Raw genomic sequence first — 16,654 nt, 5'->3', positions numbered from 1 at the left:
TGGATGTATGTTTATTACTATGTGTTTTCAACAACAACAATTGATAAATGGATGTATGTTTATTACTATGTGTTTTCAACAACAACAATTGAGAATAGTCAATGATTATTTAATTGATCACTCATGTATAGCTCTATTTGTTTTCCCTAGAAACCACTTTGAAGAAACCAAAGTATAGTACAACAACCATTGATAATTTCCTACCATTTTTGCCTGTAACTCACTATTATTTGTCTATTTGTTTTCCTAAGAAACTATCTTGAAGATACCAATAGGTAAAATAACAACCATTGATATTGTCCTACCACTTTGTCTGTAATTCGATAAATCCCCCTATTACTATGTTATCCTTCTTCTACTCTTTCAAATAAATAAAAAAATTTTAAAAATAAAAAATAAAAATAAAAATGTTGATAAATGGAATACGATTGAGGATGCAGAAACAACTCCAGCTACCTTCAGCTGTTTGATTTTTTGACAAGGGGCTCCAAACACACACTGGACTAAGATAGGCTCTTTTAATACATGTTCCTAGGGAAACTGGTTACCCACCTGTAAAACAATGAATCTAGACTCACACTTATCACTACTATTAAAATAAAATAAAAATGGATCAAAGACCTAAACATGAAAACAGAAACAGTTAGTATGCTCAAAGTTAAAAACAATACAACTAATAAAGACATGTGCATAGGCAATGACTTTCTAAACAGAACACCAATTTCAAAAGAAATAATATCAAGAAGCAACAGATGTGATCATTTCAAATTAAGTATTTTACACAGCAAAGGAAATAAACTACAGAGATAAGAGATAAAGAAAAGGACAAATTGCCCACTACTGCTAAACAAAGAAATAATATCTACACTATACAAAGAACTAAAAAAGCCACACCCTCAAAATTAAAGACCAAATAAAAAATGAGCAATTGAAATTAATAGACCCCTCACCAAAGAAGAAATAAAATGGCCAATAAGTACATAAAAATGTTCAGCATCTTTGGCCATGAGAAGTACGGAAAAAGAAAAAAAACTGATTCAGTCTTACTTCACAAAGAATGACTGTCACTATGAATTCAAAAAGGAACAAATGCTGACAAGCTGTTGGGGGGAAAGTAATCCTTCTGCACTGTTCAGGGGAATGTGAATTACTGCAACCACTGTGGGAAGCAGCACGGAAATTCTTAACAAAACTGAAAAAAGAAATTCACTTACATTCAGATGTAGCTCTTCTGGAAATTTTCCAGGGAGCTAATGACCTCAAATAACAGTGATAATGCATACTCAAGTTTATAGCAGCAATTTTTTTTATTTTAAAAGGAAAAGAACGAAAACATATTAACGAACAGACCACCATTTACAAAGTAGCATAAGAATAGTACAAGCAATACTGAATTACAGACAAGGTGACAGGGAATTAACAATGATTGTTGTATTACATATTGATATCTTCAAAGTGGTTACTCAGAGAAACAAGTATAGACATGCAAGATTGATCAAATAATTAATCATTAACTGTTCCTTTTAATAAAGTGATATAGGACAGTAGTAAACTATGTTAGCTGTATACATATATACATAATTTTCCCCTTCTTTCTTTTCTCTTTTCCCTCACCCGAGTTGCTCTTTACTTTTGAGCAGTTTCCTTTCATTTCACAATGTGTATCATACCTCCTAATTTTTATTCACTCTTTCAGGTTCTTACACTAGTGAGACAATATGTTGCTTGCACATGCAGGTCTGATTTGTTTCACTTATGAATATGGTCTCTAGTTGTGACCATTTACCTATAAAAGCCTCGAGTTTATCTTTCTTTATAACGGGGTAATATTCCATGATATAAAAATGCCACAATTTTTTTATCCAATCCTCAGTGGATGGACATTTGGGTTGCTTTCATGATTTAGCCATTACAAATTGCGCTGCTAAGAACATGGGTGCATGTATATCGCTGTGATATGATGTTTTCAGATCTTCTGGGAAAATATCCAGAAGGGGAATAACTGGGTTGAATGGGACCTCTAACCTAGTTTGCTGAGGAATCTCCAAACTGATTTCCACAGTGGTTTCACCAATCTATCACAGCAAAATTGATAAGAGCTTAATTTTGGAAACAGTCTATATACTCATCAACAGATCAATGGATAAAGAAAATGTGTATCTACACAATGGAATCCTACTCAGCCATAAAGAAAGATGAATTTGAGTCATTCTTAGGAAAATGGACACAACTTGAGACCAGGAGGCTAAGTGTAATAAACTAAGCACAAAGATTAAATATCATTCAGTTTCTCTTACTCAAAATATAAATAATTTAAAGAGCAAAACAAAAGTAGCATGATAGGAAACATGGAGATAATCTTGGTGGAGATGTAAAAGCAATCTAGGAATGGGGCAATTGGGATGATGAAAAGGGGATAGGAGGGGAAAAGTGATCATGAGGCAATATTTACATGTTCCAGTTCCCCAAGATGATTGTAATGTTTATGCATCACAGACATGTAACATTAAAAATATATAATTTTTTTTAAATAGCCAACTTGAACTTGAGAAAAAAGAAGGAATCCCCCTCTTACAAGCCACCTAGAAGCAATTCTGATCCTGTCACAGATTTTTCCAAGCCTCCTTTGAAATTTAGGTGGGAGTATCCCTGACCCCACAACTCTTCCAATCTACATACTAATAAAAGCACCATGCGGATGTGCCAGTGTCTACTACCAGTCTCAACAGTAGTTAGGCCCCTTTGGATTCTGACTGCAGTCAATGGCCTCTGATTGCATGAATGGCTGAGCACAGTGAAATGGATCCTGGGGAACTAGTTCCATAGTCAACCTTTTTGATCAGGGGGCTCAGAGGTCTCTTCTCAAATCAAGGGTTCATGTCCTTATGTAATGAAGCCTGCAGTGAGTGGGGTCTTGCTGATTCCTGAGATGACATCTGTAGACATCTGTAGGTTCAAAATACTAGGCTTATCTTTAATGGCACTAATCTCTTCAGTAACCACATTTCCTCTGACCCCAACTTTGCACATAGCTCATTTTGGGCCAAACTTTAAGTTTTTAAAAAATGTTTTTGCTCCATTGTTTGCTTCCAGTTCTCACTATGAATTTGTCTAAAAGTAACTTGCAGGCCCATGCCATAGCCTCAGTCTTGGGTTGCCTTGAAACTTGTTGTGCCAGATCAATTAGTCTATAATTCTTAATCCCAGACTCCTACTATGTCAGGACATGGGGAAATGAAGATAATATTTTTGGCAGAATACACATAGCCTATGGCCCAATTCCTTTTCTAATTAATTAATTAATTAAAATCCCTCCAAACATGTTCATGAAATAAGCTTTAAAATTAGCACAACCAGCATTATGTTTGTGAAAAACACAAACATGCACATTGATGGCATTCTTATAAAGAAAAGCTAAATAAAAACTAAGTTGTAAATCAACAATAATAATACAAACAAAAGCTTAAATTGTATTGTGAGAAAAGATTTACAATTAAGCAGAGAGATTTTAATTTTAGAAAGTGGGTAATGCAAGTCAAAATCAACACATGAAATGCAAACTTCATTTTGATACAGAAGTTTTTTATACTACCATATCTTATAAACCTGTTGTGAGATGCATATGAGCACAGACTTAAGAAGCACGGTGTTCAAGAGACCTCACACAGGTTATTTTGCCCTGTTAAAATCAGTTATAATCCACAGAATTCCAATAATGCTGCTTCTTAAAATTTGAAACTGGAGCATATGCTTGATATTCACAGCTTACATTTATTTTGATCGTGTCAGAAATAAGCTTTAAAATTAGCACTATTAGCACTATTAAAAATGCATTTAACAAAGACATGGGGTTGATTTAAATTTCACTTTACAGGTAAGAGAAAATTAGTTTTTTGTGAGAGCACTTTTAATAAATTTGAACTATACCCCTGTCTTTATTTGGATTTTTTTGCAAGGGAGTACAATATAATACAGGACACATATTTTATAAGATTATGTATTATAGCCACCTAAAGAATCATATACAGGAGAATGTAGGAAATCTCTTCACACACTAGAGGCCAGGAATCCAGCTGAGGGCCAGCATCCTGTGATAACGTCCTGCATGAGTCCAACTGAAGACTTAGAGCTCATAACAATGCCTCCCACAAACCCAACTGGAGGCCCAGAGCTCAAAACAATGTCTCATGCAGGCCTGTTTCACGGATCTGCACTGGGAAGGCTCAAAGGTCAGTAGTGGAATCTATAAGGTCTGTGCCAGAGGGATGAAGGATCTGTGCTAGCAGGTTGAGGGATCTACACTGGAGCCAGAAAGTTATGCTCAAAGTAAGCACCAGAGGTCCCCAAAAGGTACCACAGCCATCCTTAGCAACAGTAAGACCCCAAGATCCTCCAGTAATCAGGATGGCCGAGTTCCTGTCAGGAAAACCAACTCAGCAAGTTTCTCCAGGAGACTGGCAGTGCACCATCTTCCCCTCTGGAGCCAGGAAGTAATGCTCAAAGTGAGGACCAGAGCTCCCCCCAAGTGAACTGAAGCTATTCTCAGTGCCAACAAGGTACCAAGCTCCTCAGAGGAGGAAAACAGCCAAGTTCATCAGGAAAACCAGCATGACAAGCACCTCCAAAAGAACCAACAGTTCCTTACAGCTTCTATCAGCTCCCAACAACCTTCCTCAGCTCCCAACAGCTTAACCTCTTCTCCAGTTCTGCCTTTTATGCTGCTGGCAACAGTCCTCAGGTGGGCCTCCCACACTCAGCACCACACTTACTCAGTTCAGCTGGGGGTTATAAATTAATCACCAGTTGTCAATCCACTGCAACCCCCATCTATAGTTAGGCTAACTGTATTCTGTAACAGGTGGATATAAATGTTGTACATACAGACATGTTAACACATGGAAATGAACTCACACCCCACGACTCTTGAAGAGTATTGCAAGAGATGTCCCATTCTGTTGGTTTGGGAAAGGCAGTGTAACACAATCGACATAATTTCCTTCAATTACTATTTTTTATTTTTAAAACCATGATTCAATTGTGTGTTTCATCTTGATCACTGATATAATTTTGCAAAAAAACCCCAACTTGTAGTAAGCATAAATGTTATTATAAAGGATTTCTGCAAACATGTTTATATTGCAACATAAACTAGAGGAGATCAAGTTATCAGACCTTCTCCAATGGGAGGCATTGTTTCATGGCTGAAATTAGCTTGGTTTCTCAACAAGGACTTGTTGTGAGGTGACACAGATTACTGTGTAGTTCTATTAGGACTGATAGAAAATGAACAGTCCCACTCAATACTGATGAATTACACCTGTGTTTTACTGGCTACAGGAAGGTGAACTTCTCAATGGGATAAATGCAAGGTGCTTCTGCAGTAGCCAAGAAGCTCATTCTCCAGAGTCAGAGGTGAGTAACCCTGGACCAGGATGACACTGTTTCTTCACCCAAGCCCATTGTGCAGCAGCACTGATCAAAGCCCAGGGAGAAGGACTAGAGTACAGTGTGAAACTACAACCACAGCACACAAATGATTTACACATAAAATACTGTACTTTATGTCACTTAAATCAAGGAGAAATAGGCAAAAGGTACATGCTAATAAATCTTGTTAGAATGCTTGCAGGTTCTCATCACTCCAATAGAGAGAGAGAGGTTCACACTTATTATTTTGATACAAAAATAGCAAGAAATCTTAATATTTTTAAGCACATATGGAAAGATGTTGGGAATTACTCATAGCACAGCTTACCCCTTTGAAAGCTGGGCAATTTCAATGTTGTGATGCAAAGAATCAGACTCACAATTTTAACTTAAACTATCGACATTTTCTACCTCATCCTTTTGTATAGATGGCAGGGTATGCAAATGAAGTGATTTCAATAAATATTAAATGTTGATTATTTTGCAAATAGGAAGTAAAATCAGGTAATAAAGCAATATAATAAAAGACACATTCAAAAGAGCTTCTATCCCAGAACATTTTTCGACTTTTCCTTGAATATCTTGGTACTTAAATGCAATTTCCTGTGCTGACTTGCAGAAACTAAACAAAAAGCCAACTGTTACATACCAAGATGATAAACACTTCAGTAATAAGAGTTTGAAGCTGTCATGTTATCAAACAATGAAAATTACAAACATAATGAAATACACTGTAAGTTAATGTTAAAATACAGCCATTTGAATTATAAAACAATAGCAAATTACAGTCCTGATAGATGTCAGAAGGTGTCAGTAGTGCATGGGATATGTAAAGAAGAGCATGCATTCCACTTAGCTTTGACCTTTTCAGTAGCTCCTGTACTAATGTTGAAAGTCAATGAGCACAGCATTTACTGTTCACATTCTATCAATAGTCCAGTCTTCTGAGCTACCACCAGAGTCGCACACTGGGCTCTGCTTACACCTTTATTGACTGTGTCTCTCCTGGTACTCCAAACTCTTCTCAATTTCTCTTGCAAACCAGTTCCAAATGCATCAAAACTTGAGTCTTTTGTCAGAAAATGCATGGAACATGAGAGCATAATATTAAGCAAAATTAAATCAGACACAAGAATAAATATCTTATGATTTCCCTTATATGAACAACACAAAATATAACAGCATACACTTCATAGGGGGTGGGAGAGGAGCAGTAAGAAAAGCCCATGGTACCCAAGGGAGCTTCATTTTGGGGGTTTAAATTGTAGGATTTGGCTGTGATTCAGGTTTTGTTCTGAAGTATGAATCCTCTGATGAATGGCTTGTCTCCATCGCTCTCTCTGGTACTTGAGTTTTTAACCTTTTGTGCCCCTTAGAGGAAATGTCATGGCATCCAAAGCCCACAGGGGAAACAAACCTGCACAGTCAATAACATGTTAATTAGGGTTGGGGTCAGCCAACGGTTGCTGAAAAACACTGGGCACATGCCCAGAGATTTATTGAGTACAAGCTAAGTTACATGGTTATTTATGGCCATTGTGTTTAGGCCTGAGCATCTTGGACCTGGAGCAATATTCAGCTGAGGAAGTTGATAAAATCCCAAAAAGATAAGATGGTTGAGCGTGTTTCAAGTTGTTTCTGTCTCTTGTAATCTGTCCCATCAATCGTAAGGTCCGTTTTTTGCTCAGTACCATTCTTTTTTTAACGAAGTAGCTCTGTAGTATGATTTCAAGTCAGGGATTGTGATGCCCCTGCTTTGCTTTTGTTTCCCACAATTGTTTTTGCTATTCTAGGTCTCTTCTGCTTCCAAATAAATTTTAGTAAAGTTTTCTCTAGTTCTATGAGGTATGCTAGTGGTATTTTGATTGCGATTGCACTAAATATGTGTAACAATTTCGGGAGTATGACCATTTTTACTGTTGGTTCATCCTACCTATGAGTAAGAGATATCTTTTGATATTCTGACATCCTCTTCTACTGCCTTTTTCAGAGTTCTGTAGCTTTCAATTTAGAGATATTTTACTTCCTTTGTTAGATCAATTCCTTCTTACTTAATTTTTTTCAATGCTATTGTGAAAGGTATGGTTTCCCTAATTTCTCTCTCAGTAAGTTTCTTATTGGTGCACAGGAAGGCTGTTGATTTCTGAGTTTTGACTTTGTATCCAACTATGTGACTGAATCTGGTTACTAAATCTAGAAGTCTTTTGGTAAAATTTTTGGGGTCTTCTATGTAGAGTATTAGGTCATCTGCAAATAATAATAATTTAACTCTTTCCTTTCCCATCTTTATTTGTTTTATTTCTTTCTTTTATCTAATTGCTCTAGCTAATGTTTCCAGATCTACATTTAGTAGGAATGCTGATAGTGGACATCTGTATCTTCTTCCTGACTTTAGTGAGAAAGCATTCAGTTTTTGATCATTTAGTATGATGATTCCTGTTGGTTTGTCATAGATGGCATTTATCAGATTGAGATAAAGACTGTCTATTCCAATTTTCCATAGGGCTTTTATCAGGAATGGATATTGGACTCTGTCAAATGCTTTTTCTGCATCTATTGAGAGGATCATGAGGTTTTTAAATTTGGTTCTGTTAATATGGTGTATTACATTTATTGCATATTTTGAACCATCTCTCTATTACTGTGATGAGCCCTACTTGGTCATGATATATACTTTCTTGATGATTTGCTGCATTCTGTTTGCTAGTAACTTATTGAGGATTTTTGCATCTGTGTTCTTAAGGGAGACTGGCCTGTAGTTGTCTTTTTTGGTTGGGTCTTTCTCTGGTTTTGGTATCATGGTAATACTTGCCTCCAGGAATGACTTTGGAAGTATGGTTTCCCTTTCAATTTCATTAAAAAGTTTGAGAAGTAGTGGTATTAGGTCTTCTCTAAATTTCCTGTAGAATTCAGCAGTGAATCCATCAGGACCAGGGATTTTCTTTGTTGGCAAGTTTTTCATTACATTTTCAATTTCAGTGATTGATATTGAGTTATTTAGAATTGTTATGTCTTCTTGATTCAACTTTATTAATTCATATGTATCTAGGAATCTGTCCATTTCTTCTGTGTTTTCAAACTTACTACAATAGAGGTTTTCAAGGTAGCTATTTATAACCTTCTGGATTTCTGTGAGATCCATTGTGAATTAAACCTTATCATTCCTAATTTCAAGAACTTGAGTCTTTTCTTTCCTTTTTTTTCATAAGGTTGGCTAAGAGTTCACCAATTTTATTTAATCTTTCAAAGAACCAAGTCTTTGATTAATTTACTTTGTATTGTTTTCTCAGCCTTAATTGCATCAATTTCTGCTCTAATCTTTATAATTTCCTCCCTTGTACAAGCTTGGGCTTGATATGTTCTTCTTATTCTACAAGGCGTAGGTTCGACATTAGGTCGCTTATTTGAGCTCATTCTGTTTTCCTGATCTGAGCATTCACCATTAATTTTGCTGTTAGGACTGCTTTCATTGAATTCCATAAATTCCAGTTTGCCACAAAGGGAATCTTAATCTAACATATGTTTGGGGCCCACTTCTAAAGCAATCAAACAGTGAAAGGCAGCTGGAATTGTTTCAGCATCTTCAATAATATTCCTTTATTCAATATTTTATTTTCCTTCTATGCCAATGCTTTCTTTTTCCAACCACTGGGTCTTTGTAGTACAGTTTAGAATTCATGTTGTTAATGTCTCCCACTTTTCTCTGGTTGTCAGAAGTACAATGGGTGCTCTTCTTTTCTTCTGATTCCATAAGAATTTTGGGAGAGTTTTTCTACTTCTGGGAAGAGTGTTAATGGTAGTTTGATGGGAATTGATTTAAGTCTGAATATCATGATTAGGGTTTTTCAAATTTCTCTATTTTTTTGGGATTCCTTTTATTTGTCTATTGGTTCAAAAATATTTTCTCCATTTTTCAGAATAATATATAGATTTCATATTGATGGGGCAAGAGAGACTCCATTTTCTTTTTTAACTCCATATTAAGAGAAGTCACTTAAATTCACTTAAGCTGTAGTTGGCCCCACTCTTCACCCCCTCCACTTGGTTAGTTATCAACCCACTTAAAGGACAGCAAAGTCATAAATTAGGGACAGAACGAACAGGACAAATTGGGAAGTAGATGTAAAGTTAAACTGCAGTGGTCATCTGGAATCTGGCTGTCAGACAGTTCTGGGAAAGGTAAGCTTTGTGATAATTGTGTGACATTCTTGTAAGATTCCCCCAAATAAGGTAATGGCTACTATGGAAATCTAAAATGTACTATGGAAACCTAAAATGTACTTAAACTGAAGGAGAGACCCAGATTGGAGTGGACATCTTCTCTGTCTTCTGGTTAGAAACTGTCCATCAGCTGGCTCAATAAAGCTTCATTTGGTTCCTGCTCTTTCAGTCTCTTCTGAATGCCATTCTCAATGAATTCACTTGCCACATCACTATGTTGTGATAACTCCTTTCTGTCACAAAATCACATAAAGTTTACTTTTATTCCCCAACTTCCTCAAGTTTTCCCCCCCAATAACCATTATCAAAGCCCAAGAATTTATGACCATAGGTGGAATATATCAACCACAGTGCCAAAAAAAAAAAAAAAACTTGATTCTCATCAGTTTCCCCAGCACTTTATAATATAATCAGTAAAAGAGATTGAAGACTTTATGTTGGGGAAAGATAATGATGAGGGGGGATGGTGCTATGCAATGAATTCTACAAGGAAAATATAATTAAATAAATGGCTACAATATAGGGTAAGTGCCTTAACATTTCAAAAAGAATTATTGATGAGAAGAAACAATTTAAATTGAAATTATTACAGCCTGTGTCTAAAAATTTATCAACATAACATGTGTAGGGTTGTCACTGGACATAGATTCATGAAGACATTAAGAGAAACACAATTTTATTTTATTACATATTATGGAGTGAATCTGGCACTCCTCCTAAACCTAACAATTAGATTCATTTTTACAGGTATTTACATATGTATGTTATTTTACAGTTACTTTACCATTACATTCTGTACATACCCTTTACCATTATGCTGTATTTTTCAAGCACACATTTGTCTGCAACCTCTAAACTAGTGCCTGGGGTATGTAAGGTGAACAGGGTATATTTGTGGAAAGCATAAATGCAGTTCCTTAGTCTGCTGCAATTTACCACAAACATAACATAATTCCCAAACGAAATTTTGAATGAGGTCATTCCTGGGAAAAGAAAAGCTCAGATAAAATAATGTTAATAGAAAGCAGAAGTAGTTATTTTTCTAAAAATATTACTCTTCAATATTTGAAAATGCACATGGTATACATTTATATTTATATAAAGTAAGACCTATTTCTGGGTATTCCTTCAATTTTTTCTATGTCAAAATTCAAAACACAGCCATATTCCAGTGGCACATAGTTTTTCTTTTATATGAATCAATGGAGATATTCCTATGTTGCAAAAAATAAAATATGTATGGTATCAGCTTAGCCACTGAAAACAGTTTGAGGACAGATAAACCTCAACACTGTAAAAAAGAAAAATTTGGAAAATAATTGATTATTTTTCATCAAAAACAAAGGACAGATAGTTGGATAACATGATGCTAGCACTGCATTAACTCCCTCTAAAGCGGGAATTTTCTTGTGTGTAGAAATGGAATATAAAGTGACAAAGTTGTTTGAGCAATAGAAGAAAACAAAGCAACTCACCAGTAAAAGAATGTTTCGAGTTGCTTTGGTTTCTATTGACGTCTGTGAAGAGGTGCTACGAATATACAGGACTCTCCTGTGGTGTCTGTAGAGGAGACTCACCATGTAGAGGCTGGTTGACAGCATGAGCATCAAAAACACGAGATCATGGGTCAATATGATGCTTATATATGACCACAATTGGGTAGGTGTCATCGGTTCAGTTTGGCAATATGCATGAGAATACCCATGACCAACAAGAGAAAAATTTCCAGTTGCTCTTATTGTTTCAATAACACGAATATAAATGAGCAAATTGATGATCCAGAAGGCAAGCAAAGAAGGTTTAATCATTGTAGAGAGTTTAGACTTAAACCATGCCCACTTAGAATTAATGGGACTGATAGTGATGGCTTGAAATGTACTCACAAGTGAGGTAGTACAGATGGAAACACCCCGGGTAACTCTGTATGCATACAACATTACCTGACAGCCTGTATCATCCAAAAACTGTCTCACTCCAAAGGATGCCTTAATATATGGTATCAGTGTGACTATGACAGTCAAATTATTGACCACTGTCAGGTGAATCATAATGAAATCTATGGGCCTTGTAAGATTAGGTTGAGTTAAGAAGGTGTACATAAATGCCACAAACAGTAACGAGTTTGCCATGACACCAATACAGGTCTGAAATATAAGGAAAAAACCAAAAAACACTGCATTGTGGGACATTTTATAAATAACCTTTTGATAGTTTAATTGATGAGTCAAACCTAAAAGAAAAACTGAGGGATTTTGTAAAATTATTTTTAAAATTCACTTGTCCAAAATAAAAAGAGATAGTGAGAAGCAGGGAGGTAGACTTTGTGTAGATTGGAGGGGAATTAGTGAAAAGGGAGATAGGGGAGGAGGGAGAATGGAAATGAAAATGATCAAGGTGCAATATGTATATATGCCAATGTCCCAAATGTAAAATAATTGTTATGCATTGCAAGCATATACCAAAATTTTTTTACAAATCAAAATGGTGTTCATGGGGAATTATATACAAAATAGCTCAAGATTTGAGAGATGGTGATATGTCCAACTTCACAGGAAGATGAGGCTCTGCCAGCAACTGGCTCTCCAGTGATTCTTGAGAACCTTATAGTACAGAACTAGGTTTTAGGGACAGAGAGGACTCCATGGTCACACCCTCCATTCTTGACTACTAAAAGGAGGACCTCTTGGCCACGTGAAGGCAAATTTGCCTGTTTAAAGGAATTTCTCTTCAGAGTGTCAAAATGTATTTATCTGTAAATCCATTTCAATATTCTAAGCTCTCTAAAGAGAATTATTTTTAGAACACATAGAAAGTAAAATGCATACTTCACCTTTTTTCAATTTTGATTAACACTGAATGCTTCCAACTCAATAATCATTAAATACTGATCTAAAAGTGGGGTTCAGAAGGGGAAATGTTACCTATCATCCTAACCCACAGATCAAACAGTGACGTTTTGAAACGTATTTGCTTCTTACAACTTGTTGTAAAATTACTGTTATAGCAGAGATTAGAGGCAAAAATGCCAATTAAATATCCCAGAGGTAAATATTCCACAAAGCAACTGATACAACAAGAAATTGACACTGATACCATGAATCAAAAACCCAGGCTAACTATTTTGTTCAAGTTTTGATATCAACAGATGTAAAATCTACACTTTGTCTGAATAATTTATTATGATCTTGGTAGAAAGAGATTGACTAAATTCTTAAGTACAGTCAGAAGAGGAATGATACAAATTCCACTAAGATTGACACTGAAATTCCTAAGATCAGGATTTCATCTCTCCATTGGATTTTGGAGGAATTTTCTTTTCTATCATTCTTTCATTAAACAAGGCTTTTTTCACATGAAATGTCAGCTTCTAACACTTTTTGTGATTTTGTGGAATTCTATATGTTCCCCTTACAGTGAAAAATGCCAAGAAAGTATTCTAAACTAACCATGAAGTATTTTCTGTGTTTCACCACAACATTATATTTTAACTTCCATACCTATTATATAACAAATATATTCACATCATTTAGTGACATGCAGCAATATTGAAATTATTTGTTGAACACATGCAATATAAGGGTGTGATTCCTGCATAACATCATTTATTCCTCATAGAAAACTTGTAATTTGGTATTATCAGTAAAATTCCTTGAATTTGTAGTAACTGTATAAGTGATGATTCTTCCTCAGTTTTGAAAACTCATCTTCTCTTTATTATGTGGTGTGACTGTTTTAGGTTCACATTTGTGTCCTCTCAGTTTTCACTAAGAGGTGGCTTTGCATCATCTTTCTGTAGTCAGAATTCTTTGTCGAGTTGTCAACACTCCTTGTTTCCCATTCTCGCCCTCAGGAAACCAAACTCTTTCATCATTAGTTTTGGAAATCACTGCATATTGAATCTGACCAGCAAATGAAGACCATGCTGAAGAGAGCAGAGATAAAGCAGAGAGATCAAAGTGTGTGCAAAGCACAACTTTTTAGGTACTTCAAGGTAGGAGGGTGTCTTGAGTAGCAGGAAGACAGGAAGGTCCCTGCAATTGGAGACAAAGTAATTGATATATACGCAAACCACACAAGAGTAGGCTGCACACAAGCGTATCACCAACACACCTGAGACCTCCAGAATGTATGTGGGCTTGCTAAAACATTATGATGAAACAAAATATCAGTTCAAAAACAGTCCAGGTATTCATAGAAGTAGAAAACTTTTGACCTCTAATGACTTTGTCTTTCCAAAAATGTTCCTCATGTGCCATGATCACCTGGCAGAGAAAATTTTCTGCATGGCCAAAACCACTGTGGTCATGTCAAGCTGTACTGACCACTTGTCAGTATTTTTTTTTATTAACTAATTAGTATAATGAAATCACATTTCCAAATGTTAAGGTGCAACTGTCCCCCAGAGAACAGAAATCGGAAAAAAACTGGTTCTACAAAATGAATATTAGGTTCCATCATTGTATTTTTGAGCTGTTCATTCCTATTATGGTATCTTAATATGTTGTAGATTACATTCTGTTATATGAAATTTGTCATAATTTACGACTTGTTAAATAGTTGTTAAGTATATAAAGCAAAATAAGAGCACGTCAAACTCTAAGATACAGGCAGAATAGGGAGAGAGGGAGAGAGAAGAGAGAGAGCTAGCATAATAGCAAGAGAAATATACATTGATGGAAAAACAAAGGATTCTGCTTTTTATCCTAGGGCAGTCTCATGTTTTGTTTGTTACATATTCTGATTATAGCTAAAACTTGGAGCAGCCTATATGTCTATACAACAGATGAATGGGTAAAGAAAGTTTGGTATTTACTCATCATAGAAAACTACTGTGCATAAGAAAATAGACTTGACTCTTTATATGACATTAATGCACCTTGGAACCATAATGTTAAGTGAACTAAGAGACACACCAGTTTAAATACTGCATCTTTTATGTGAGAGGCCAAAATACAAAAAAGGGAAAAATAAAACAAAGATAAAAGAAGAAGCCAGATGGATATTTCTCAAATGTTAAGGGGATCGAGATATTAAGGGAAGAGAGAGAAAGGGACGATAAATGTGATTAAACTGTGCTATATATCTGTATCGAATCCCAGTAAGAAATGCAAGCATGAACTAAAAAATGAATTTAAAATAATAAAAAATCCAGGAAAGATAAGACAGTTAAAACCCTTTAGCAAGATGAAGCAGGATAAAAGAGGTAGGAGTAAAATAAAGAATATCAGAAATAAAAGAGGTGATATAGTGCTGGTTTTGGCAGCACGTGTACTAAAATTGAAATCATATACAGGTTATTATGGCTACTGCACAAGGATGACATGTGAGTTCATCAAGTGTTGCACATCCAAGTCAGAGAGATCTTGGAGGGAAGTGTTTCATACCCCAAAAGAAAACAGCCTCTAACCAAGATTGATGTTCCCCCAAAAAACTACTTTCTAAATCGCTGGAGAAATAAGATACTTCCATGACAAATAACAAAGGAAGAAATTCATGACCATCAAACTAGCTCTCCAAAATACAGTGAAGAAGGCCAAGGCTATATCTCAGTAAGTGTGAGGTCCCAAGTACCAAAACACACACACACACACATACACACACACACACACAACCAAAATACAATGTGGATATTTTACAAAGATATAAGAGGACCACAGTTCTAGGAATACTAATATAAAGAAACCACCAGGTAGGTCAAGCAATTAAAGTGGGGAAAGACATGGTGTTAACAACAGGAAAATAATATGATGGGGATAAGCCATTGCACATAAGTTATAATCATCAATGTAAAAGGTCTCAATTTACCCATAAAAAGAAATAGATTTGCAGAAGGGATCAAGAAGCAAGATCCAACAATATGCTGCATTCAAGGAACACATTTATCTCAAAAATATATCCATAGTCTAAAAGTCAAAGAAAGGAAAACAATACTCCATGGGACAGGAGCCCAGGAAACAATCAGAGATGACTATTGTATTCTCAGACAATGTGAACTGCAAAACAGATGGATCAAAAGAAACAAAGAAGGTCACTAAATACTTGTTGAGGGAAAATTCCAAGAAGAAGACATAATGATCACAAATGTATATGCACCAAATACCAGGGCACCCACCTGCATAAAACAAATACTGATGGCATGAAAACATCAAATAATCACTAACACAATTATAATAGGGTACCTTAAAAACCCACTTTTACAATAGACAGATCAACAAGACAAAAAACCCACAAAGAAATATCATAACTAAACCAAACCTATGAATGAATGGACTTTGTAGTCGTCTACAGAATGTTCCACCCCACAACATCAGAATAAACATTCTTCTCAGCTGCACATGGGACATTCTCCAAAATATAGCACATAATACCCCATAGAACGTGCTTAAGTAAATGCAAATGAATTGAAATTATCACATGGTTATTACAGACCAAACTGCAATGAAATTGGAAAGCAACAGCAAAAAAAAAGCACAAAAACTACACAAACACCTAGAAATTAAATAACGCAGTCCTGAACAACCAATGGGTCACAGATGAAACTAGACAAGAAATTAAACAGTATGTATAATTAAATGATAATGCTGAGACAACGTGCAGGAACTTATGGGATGCAATGATAGCAGTCTTAAGAGGAAAATTTATAGCAGTGAATTTTCACATTAGAAAAACAGAATGAGCTGAAATAAACATCCTAATATTGAACCTCAATCCTGTAGAAAAAAAGAACAAGTCAAATGCAAATCTTGTATGAGAGGAAATTATAAAGATTAGAACAGAAAATAATGCAATTGAGACTAAGAAAGCAATATAAGGAATTAATAAATTGAAAAGTGGATTTGAAAGATTAAAAAAATTGGTAAGCTCTTCACCAACCTTATAAAAAAGAGGGGGAAAAAAAGACTCACTTTCATACAATTAGATATGAAAAGGATGAAATTGCAATGGATCCTACAGAAATCCAGAAGATCGTCAGTACCTACTTCAAGGATCTGTACCCTAATAAAAT

Source organism: Chinchilla lanigera, unplaced genomic scaffold (assembly GCF_000276665.1).
Source record: "Chinchilla lanigera isolate Chin_1 unplaced genomic scaffold, ChiLan1.0 scaffold00208, whole genome shotgun sequence".
Classification (NCBI taxonomy): Eukaryota; Metazoa; Chordata; class Mammalia; order Rodentia; family Chinchillidae; genus Chinchilla; species Chinchilla lanigera.
Note: the sequence above shows the minus strand (reverse complement) of the source record.